Here is an 8,689-nt window from a genome sequence, read left to right as displayed (position 1 = left end):
AAAGTAAATAATTACCAAAAATTTAAACTTTCGCAATCTAAAAACGAAGGTCGAGACGAGTCTTTTGATACCAGCTTTGATAATTTTTGATAAAAATTAGGTGGTTCACCGTCATTTAGAACGTCACATTATATCATTCTACCAAACTGACGAGTGTCAGACACATCCCCCGTTTCACAACGTCAGGGCTATTTTACGTTGTTCTTGAAGTATCTTTGACACAGATAAATTTTAGATTTCTGTTTGCGTATTCGCTGTCTAAAAATAGGGATAAAGCCGGAGTCCATGGTGCCGTATGTCGTATCGCTGTATACGTATCCTTAACGTAATCAGCTGTTTATCGTTACGACGGTAAACCAAAACCCAATTGGTTGGCTACCATACGGTTACGACCTTAGCGGCATCAATAATCGATTGCATTGATTCTCATAAGGTTGGTCGAATCAGCTGTTAAAAGGTTACCGATACGGTTACCGATAAAGCACCAATGTCTCCAGCTTAAATGATACTAGTAAATACAGGTAATTATCGATATTTTTGATACGTTTGCCAACAGAAATCATAAATGTACGCGCACATTACGTTGCGCGACACGTAGTGGCAGTGGCGCCTCACAGAGCGACATATTTTGGCAATTCACATTAAGCGGCAATCGAGCGACACATTGCGGCAAAAATTTGTGTTTATTTTTGTTTGCAAAATGGACGACACAGTTTTTGAAGGTGTAATTATTTCATTTTTGTGCGAAAAAGAGGAAAGGAAAAGAAAAAGGTCGTGGCTATTGGTCAAAGACATCTCATCCTCAAGATATGAGGAAGGAGAGTTTCACACTCTTTTGCCCAGATTGAAAAAAGATGGGCAAAATTCATTGCATGTATTCTTATGAGGCAATTCACACCTAGCGGCAGCAGCACTGCGCGACACTTCCAGACGCGGCTTTTTTGCCTAGTTGATCAAATTTGCCGCACTGTGCCGAGTCGCGCAATGCTGCTGACGCTAGGTGTGAATTGCCTCATAAGAATACATGCAAGGAATATTTTTTAGTGCAGTGCAGTGCTGCGTAGTTCAGCCTAATGTGGCCTTGCCTTAACACAATATTTAAGGGCGAATTAATGGTGACTTATAACCATAAAGCCATAACCATTGTGAATGATAACCAAGTGTGATATTTTCTGCATAGACGTCAAAATTCCAAAGTGATTGGATCACCTGATTTGTAATTGACTATCGCTGTCTCATTCTGTATCTCTTTCTATCGCCCGCTGAAGATAGGCGCCGCCACATTGAACACCCTGTCAGGCAGTTGACAGATAAGCAGACCAATTCTAAATATTCTCGCGGAATTTTGTTCTCGCGGATTTTTTATTCCCGCGGAAAAATTCCTCCAATTCTTTTCTCCTAGGGAGAAGAATAATTGGGGAATAGGAATTTCGAATTTTCGAATTCAGCTGTTTTGTCAATTGAAATTTCGTTGCGCATTTCTTATTTTGTTTAAAAAATTGAAAAGTTTAATTATTGTTGCGAATTTGTTTGACTCACTGAAATGAGTAATGAATTAGTGCTACAGCAACATCAACAGAGGAGCATAAGAAGAAGGCGGCGGGATAACACAAATCCGCCGGAGTTGCCTGTTTTCATTCTACAAAGCAATTTTCTGGCGGCCACGTCGAGTTGAGTTCGCCTTTCGCCATATGCCAAAATCTATTTAAGCCTTCTTAAAAAATCCTTGCGCAATCTCTGGATGGCTGCATCAAATATACAAAGAGCTCTTCCGTTGTTTATGATATACTTTTCGACTTAAAATAAAGAATATTGTGGTTGTTGTTGTTGTATTAACAGTGAGAATATTGTGGTAGAATGTAAATACATATTTTAGCACAAATTTCTACAAATAAGTGTTCTTTCTTAAAAGAACGAATTTCCTTTAACTATTTTGATGCATTCCCTTTAATTTAACTATTGAAAAAACTATTATGATATGGCAAAGAAATCTCCCTCTCCCTCACATTCATAATACCTACTTTTCTCCCATAACCGGAAACTCGCACGGAATTTTCGTTTAGAATTGGGCTGAAGATATCACACTTAGTCATCATTCACAATGGCCATAACCAGATAAAACAGCTGATCGAACCTACCTCATGGAAATCAATGTAATCGATTAATGGTGCCATACCATAACGCTAACTCGCTTACATTGATTTCCTTAAGGCAAGTTCGATCAGCTGTTTTATTTGGTTATGGCTTTATGGTTATAAGTCACCATTAATTCGCCCTTAAGCATGGCGCATGTAAACAAAAGATCAGCTGTTTTTTATGGGCAATTTTACGTCGTTTTCTTTTAGCTCTTGTTTTTTTCTCTCTTTCTTTCATTCGCTCAAACAGTCAAGTGTGACGTAGTTGCGCAGAACGAAGCAATTTTGAACTTGTGAATGCGCTATCTTATTTGTTTGATTGGTGCATTCCCAAAATATGTATAGTCGATACCATGGTACAATAATGCGGCAGTTACCCACGAACGTACGTAGAAAAAACGTGTCAGCTGACACGACCTATCTTATGAGTGTTCAATGTAAACGAAAACTCAGCGACGTGCAACGCCCGTACGTACGTAGCCCGGAACGTAGAAATCAAAACAATTTTGATTTTTTCCGTAAGAACGTGTCAGCTGATCGCTCTCTCACTAGACAGAGTTGCCTAGTAAACTTTTGTGCGCTAATTTTTGACCGTTTGCAATTTTATGCAAAAACGCCTAATTTAAGTTTGAAAAATTGTGGAAATAATTCGAAATAATTATGTAAAAGTGCTGATTATAAATATTTAATCTATTTATACTTATTTGATATGTATTCCGGCCTTTTACAATATCAAAAATTAAATTGGAAAAAGTTGATGTTTCCATAAGCATACATGCAAAATGGTCAATGGCAACAGTGCTTATCTGTAAACAATACACACACAAATATGATATGTACATGTACACAGACGTACACATTGATTCCTACGGGCTTGAGAGTTTGGTCAAACGTGCTTCGTACGACAAACGTCTTTACGTACGGCACACGTAGGTGGGTAACTGCCGCATAACCCTACAAGACGTAGGTAACTAGTTCACCCACACATTCAAAGCTTTTTTCGCTCTCCACTAACACATCGACGTTTTTTGCTGTCATCGAAGTCAATGATGACATGATATGAAACTTCTCGCTCTCTGAGAGCGCGTGAAAATGTGCGTTTTTTATAACATTGACCATAGATGCCATCATCCTCAAAATCAAATTTGGGCATTTCGGAATAACTTTGGGGTATTTTACATGATAAAGGTTTAATTTATGATTTTCACCGAAAACTTACTCAAGATTGTCAAATGGGGTATCAAAAAACTCTAATTTTTTCAGGATCACAAATACAAAAAAAAGCTTATTTTACCCGTTAAAAATTTTTCCGTGACAACACGTGAAATTAAATTTTTTGATAGCTAAGATAAAATGTACTTATCTCTTTTCGTGCGTTAATATAACAGCTCATTTAATTTTGTTATTTCTTGTACCTCGGATATGAATGAGCATTCTGATCCCGAATCTATTAACGCTCTTGCTGAGAAGCTAACTCCATTTTGTTGTATATTGACTCTCGCTGTGCCTAGTAGTATTCCCTTGCTTGAATTTGCGAAACATGAATTTACGTTATTAACCCGAGTGTTTATTGTTTCAGTTTCGCGCCTAGCTTGGGCCTGTCTGGATGTAGATGGACCGTTGTCAGCTGAATCACGTGGCTCGTTTGTTTGGGGTTGAATTGGAAGGTGGAGTAGTGAGTGGTGTCTTGACTGACACGTCCTACAACGATATGTGCTGGAACATTTAGAAACAGTATGTCCAGCGGATAGGCAATTCAAGCACCCTCGTATGCTCTTCACATGTTCAATGCGACTGCTTGGGTTCAGGCGTAAGAATTTCTCACACTTTGCGATTCTGTGTGCCGCACTTTTGCACATATTGCATGTTGGTTTGGCTACACTAGTCTGAAAGGTCAGCTTTTTCGATGGCGTTTCCGCGCTTGATCGAGAGAATGGATTTTTAGGGGGCTTTGCTTTCAGCCCTGTGACGGTTTCCAATGTTTGGAATCTATTCGTCAGGAATTTGTCCATATCAACCCATTTCGAGATTTCAGTTTTGTTTTCTATTGTTTGTTCCCACAAAGCCAATGTAGCTTCAGGCAGTTTAGTGGAGCATAAATATGTTAAGATTGCATCCCAGTTGGATATGTCGATTTGATGACACTGAAGCGCTGAGATGCAATTGTTTATATCTCGTTGCAGTTTTTTGATCGAGCTACCGCATTCGCTGTCAATTGCATTTAAATTAAACAAAATTTTCAATTGTGCATTTACCAAGATACGCTTGTTTTCATAGCGATCGCATAGATTCTTCCAAGCTGTTTGGAACCCATTATTAGTTAGTGGACATCGTCGCACTATTTCTTTCGCTTCCCCTTGTGTCTTTTGGTTGAGGTGATACAACTTTTCGACTGGGGTAAGGCGTTTGTTAAGTATGTATATGGCGCTGAACATGTCCCTGAAGGACGGCCAGGAAATATAATCTCCTTTAAAGACATCTGTGTCACAAGGAGGCAGGCGTACGCTATATTTGCGACCAACGGAATCTGTTTCTTTCTCTAGCTTTTCTATTTTTTCAGCTAGCTCATTTATTGCCGCTTGGAATTTTAAGAAACTGAAATAAGTGGCTTTATGTTTCTTTTTAACTGCTGATATGTCCTTTGTTTCGAGGTCTGATGAACTCAGAAGATCGTCGTATGCCCGTTTTGTCTTTTCCCACAAGGCTTTTAGTTCCTCCGTTTGAAGTTTTAAGGAGTGTTTACTGTGCTCAGTTGTGGGCATGGCATTATAATCTACCTCAAATTCTGCCACTGCATATGCCTGGCGGATATAGCTCTCCATTTTCTTATTAAATGGAAAACGAACACAAAGTATTTAATGAAATTTGCCTTTGCAGAGAGTCGTGAATGAGGTGACTGATCAATATCCTAGGGATTGAGAGTTGCTACACTCGCTGTGTCGCGGAAGTGTTATTACAATCGTGCCACCCTACGTAACTAATATAGGTAAATGGGTGTGTGCACGAACCCAAGTGATATTTGTGTAATGTGTCAAAGGTGATTAAAGTGCAACACCCTCCTATGGACTGTGGCACAACTGCTACTTAGTTTGAAAGAACCGACCAGTTAATTATGACGGAAAATTTACAGAGTATTTTTCCACTTGTGCGCAAAGTTTAATAAAAAACCGTGTGAAAGTAGCAGAACTGGCCAACCAGTGGACAATGTGTGAAGAAAGTGTGGTTGACAAAATGCCGAAAATGAGTCCTGCAAAGGTTTTGGCAGCTGTAGTGTCGTTGCACGTTACGTTTCACTTCGTGTATTTGTGGTTGTTGTACGTCAGCGCTAGTAATTTTTAAGGTGTTCCTTGAGTTGCAAATACACTCGCCGCTACGTACAAATTTGTGGACTGTGCCGGAATTAGGACGTATATTCCGGCAATATGAATAGCGAGTTTGTATTAAAAAAAAATATTCCGAACTTTCCCGCCCAAAACAACAATAAGTGTAGAGTGTATATATGTGTATATATGTGGATAGCTAGAAGAACTTTCAACTATTATGCTGTTAAGTGACTTTTGTTTGCTTCGCTGTGTGACCGTGCGATGTCAAATAAAGTTTCAGTTGTGAATTAATGCCAATAAGATGGCTTTCCACTAACTAAAAATTATTTCTGCAAATGTGTTGCAGCAGCGGTGAAGTGATTTTCGATTTTTGGGGTTATGTTAACCCGTACCAATACTGTGACCGGAGGATCTTGTCACTTGTGAGGATTTTAAGAAAATTGTTTTGAGTATGTGTGTGTGTGCGCGAAATGCACAATATGTGATCACCGCTGTTATTGAGCGTCAAGGGAAGTGTACAAAAGTTACTGTACGCGTTAAATAATAACTTGCCACTTTATTATATCTAATTTTTTAATCAAAAAGGGAATCACACACGTGCCCGAATTTAAGAAACCACGAACCTTATAAGTTCGTTGTAAAATTGTTGTGATTTCTCGCAATTGCCGTGTGGTTGTGCTCTGCGGTGCTAATTGCCTTGGGGTTACTTTTCCACTTTCTTCTCAGCAAGATGGCTCCAGATGCTTCTACCAATGTATTTTTTCCTTCGGTCGCTTTGAGTGCTTTCCAAATTGGGCTATTGTTGAATTGCTGTTGTTTGTTGTGGACTGTAATTCGATTTGTTGTTAAATTTTTGGCTTCGGAAGGACAAGGAAATTCGTGTTTGTGTTAGTGCATATATACATATATAAGCGAAACTATTGGTCTACAGGCAGACACAGGTATGCGGATTGATTTACGAGGGTGGGCCGAAATATTTAGGTCTCGGACCTAAACAGAAATAATTATAGATTCGAATTTTGTAGGGAAGATTGAGCTCAATAAGCGCCTTAATGTAGAAAACTGCCTTTATTTTTCAATAAGCCGTGTGTGTGAAAATAGTATTAACCACTTGTTACTATCGTGGCGGTTGTTTTCGCCACACTTTAGAATTAATTAAATTAAACCACGATTTTCCAATTAGGCACGACTGGCCAGCTCAGTATCAAATATTATATTATGTCTAATTTTTCTGTCATTGACGTGGGCCGCAGTTGTATTTGACATGCGCGTTGCCACCTGCACGCGCCTGTCACATACAACTCAAGGCCCAACCCATAGAATACCTTATAATACATTGCTCTAATGCTTATGTTCCTTATATCACCCTTCCTTTTCAAAAGAAGAATTTGGCAAATTAACCACGTGTGCCATATTCTTCTTTTGTATTCTATTAATTGGTTCGGATGAACGAAAATATTAGGGCGTGCCTTCCTTTTTGAAATTCGTTCATCCGGAGCAATTTTATATTTGTTGTAAGATAAATTAAAAGTTAGAATTACGTTAATATTTTCTTTTTTTATGTTTTTTTTTTGTGTTTTTATATATAATGCAGTTCAATTTTGAATTCTAATTTCCTTTAATTAATTAATTTATATTAGTAAATAGTTTTTGTTTTACATTTTACATTTTACGCTAATACCGAAATTTGTATTTGTATTTTTTCGAAATTTAAAATTGTATTTGTTTTGTTCTGCCTTCTTGGCTGTTTGTAAATAAATTGTATGTACATATGAAAATAATATTACTGTATTTATTAATTTATTTTGTTTATTCTATTTTTATGTACATTCTTTTCTTTTTTTGTTGTTTCATCAAGAATTGTAACATTAGGGTTGTTAATTTTAATTACAACCAAAGAACCCTGGTATATATTTTCATGTTTATGCCGTGGTTCTTTTTGTTAAAGAACTTTATCGCCTATTTTAATAGCTAATGATCGTGCCGTTCTATCATAAAACGTTTTGGATTGTATTTTATTTTTCATTATTAAATTTTTTGCCATTTCATGTATTTTTTGCATTCTAAATTTAATCTCCTTAGCATAGTTTTCGGCATTATAAAGTGGGTAAATTTTTTCCTTTCGCAATTCATGAGGCAAAGTTGCCTTTTTACCAAATACTAACTCGAAGGGAGAAAATTTGTCGTCGAAAAATGTGCTAGTTGTTGTATTTTGTAGGAAAGTAAAGTATTTTAAGTAAAAATCCCAATCTTAAAATGTGTTGTTTAAATATGCACGTAAGTATTCATTAACAACTCTATGATTACGTTCAATTGTACCAACAGTTTCGTGATGATATGCAGTTGAAAAATTATGTTTAATATTTAAAAGTTTAGTTAGCTCTTCAAATAATTAATTTTTAAATTCTGTACCTAAATCTGATTTTATGGCGTTCAGTACGCCGTAGGTTAAAATAAACGTTTCGAAAATGGCTGAAACAATTGTTTTTGCTGATTTGTCTGGTATAGCAACTGTTACCATATATTTGGTCACGTCGCAAATCATGATAACTGCGAACTTGTTACCGTGTTTGGACTCAGGGAGAGGTCCTGTTGTATCTATAACTAGTAGATTAAATGGTTTACAAGGAGTTGGTGTTAAAACGAGTTTTTCTTTCGTTTTTGGTTTAACCTTGTTTAAAAGACAATCATTACAACTTTTGATATATTTCGCTATATCACAAGTCATGTTCTTCCAATAAAATTTTGTTCGAATTTTGCGTAAAGTTTTTTCATTTCGCAACGTCCACCTGAAATTGGATCGTTATGGTAAATTTTCATTAGTTTTAGTTTTGTATCCTCGTCTGTTACTGTCTCCACTGGATCTGTTAGAATAATTTCTAATGATTTTAAAATCTTATTTCCAATATGTTTGAAATTTGTAATAGTATAATGTTTGAATAAAGTATCGTTTTTAGACCATTCAATCTGCTTAATTTTGCGTTTGCCGGCTTCTGATTCAAGCCTAGAAAAAAATTTTTGTCTGATTTCCTAGGAAGGTTATTGTCGTTTTGCCGTTTTGTCATTGTTCTTGTCTGTACTGCTAAAATTTGTTTGTTCGATTCCTTAATCTCATCGATTGTAATACGCGATAGTGCATCAGCACCAACGTTTGATTTACCCTTAATATATACAATAGTGAAATTATATTCAGCTAGTCTAGCCTTATTCTCGAAAGTTTTGAAGAGGGGT

This window comes from Eurosta solidaginis, chromosome 4 (genome assembly GCF_040869045.1).
Source record: "Eurosta solidaginis isolate ZX-2024a chromosome 4, ASM4086904v1, whole genome shotgun sequence".
NCBI classification, from domain to species: Eukaryota; Metazoa; Arthropoda; class Insecta; order Diptera; family Tephritidae; genus Eurosta; species Eurosta solidaginis.
This window is presented reverse-complemented; position numbering follows the sequence as displayed.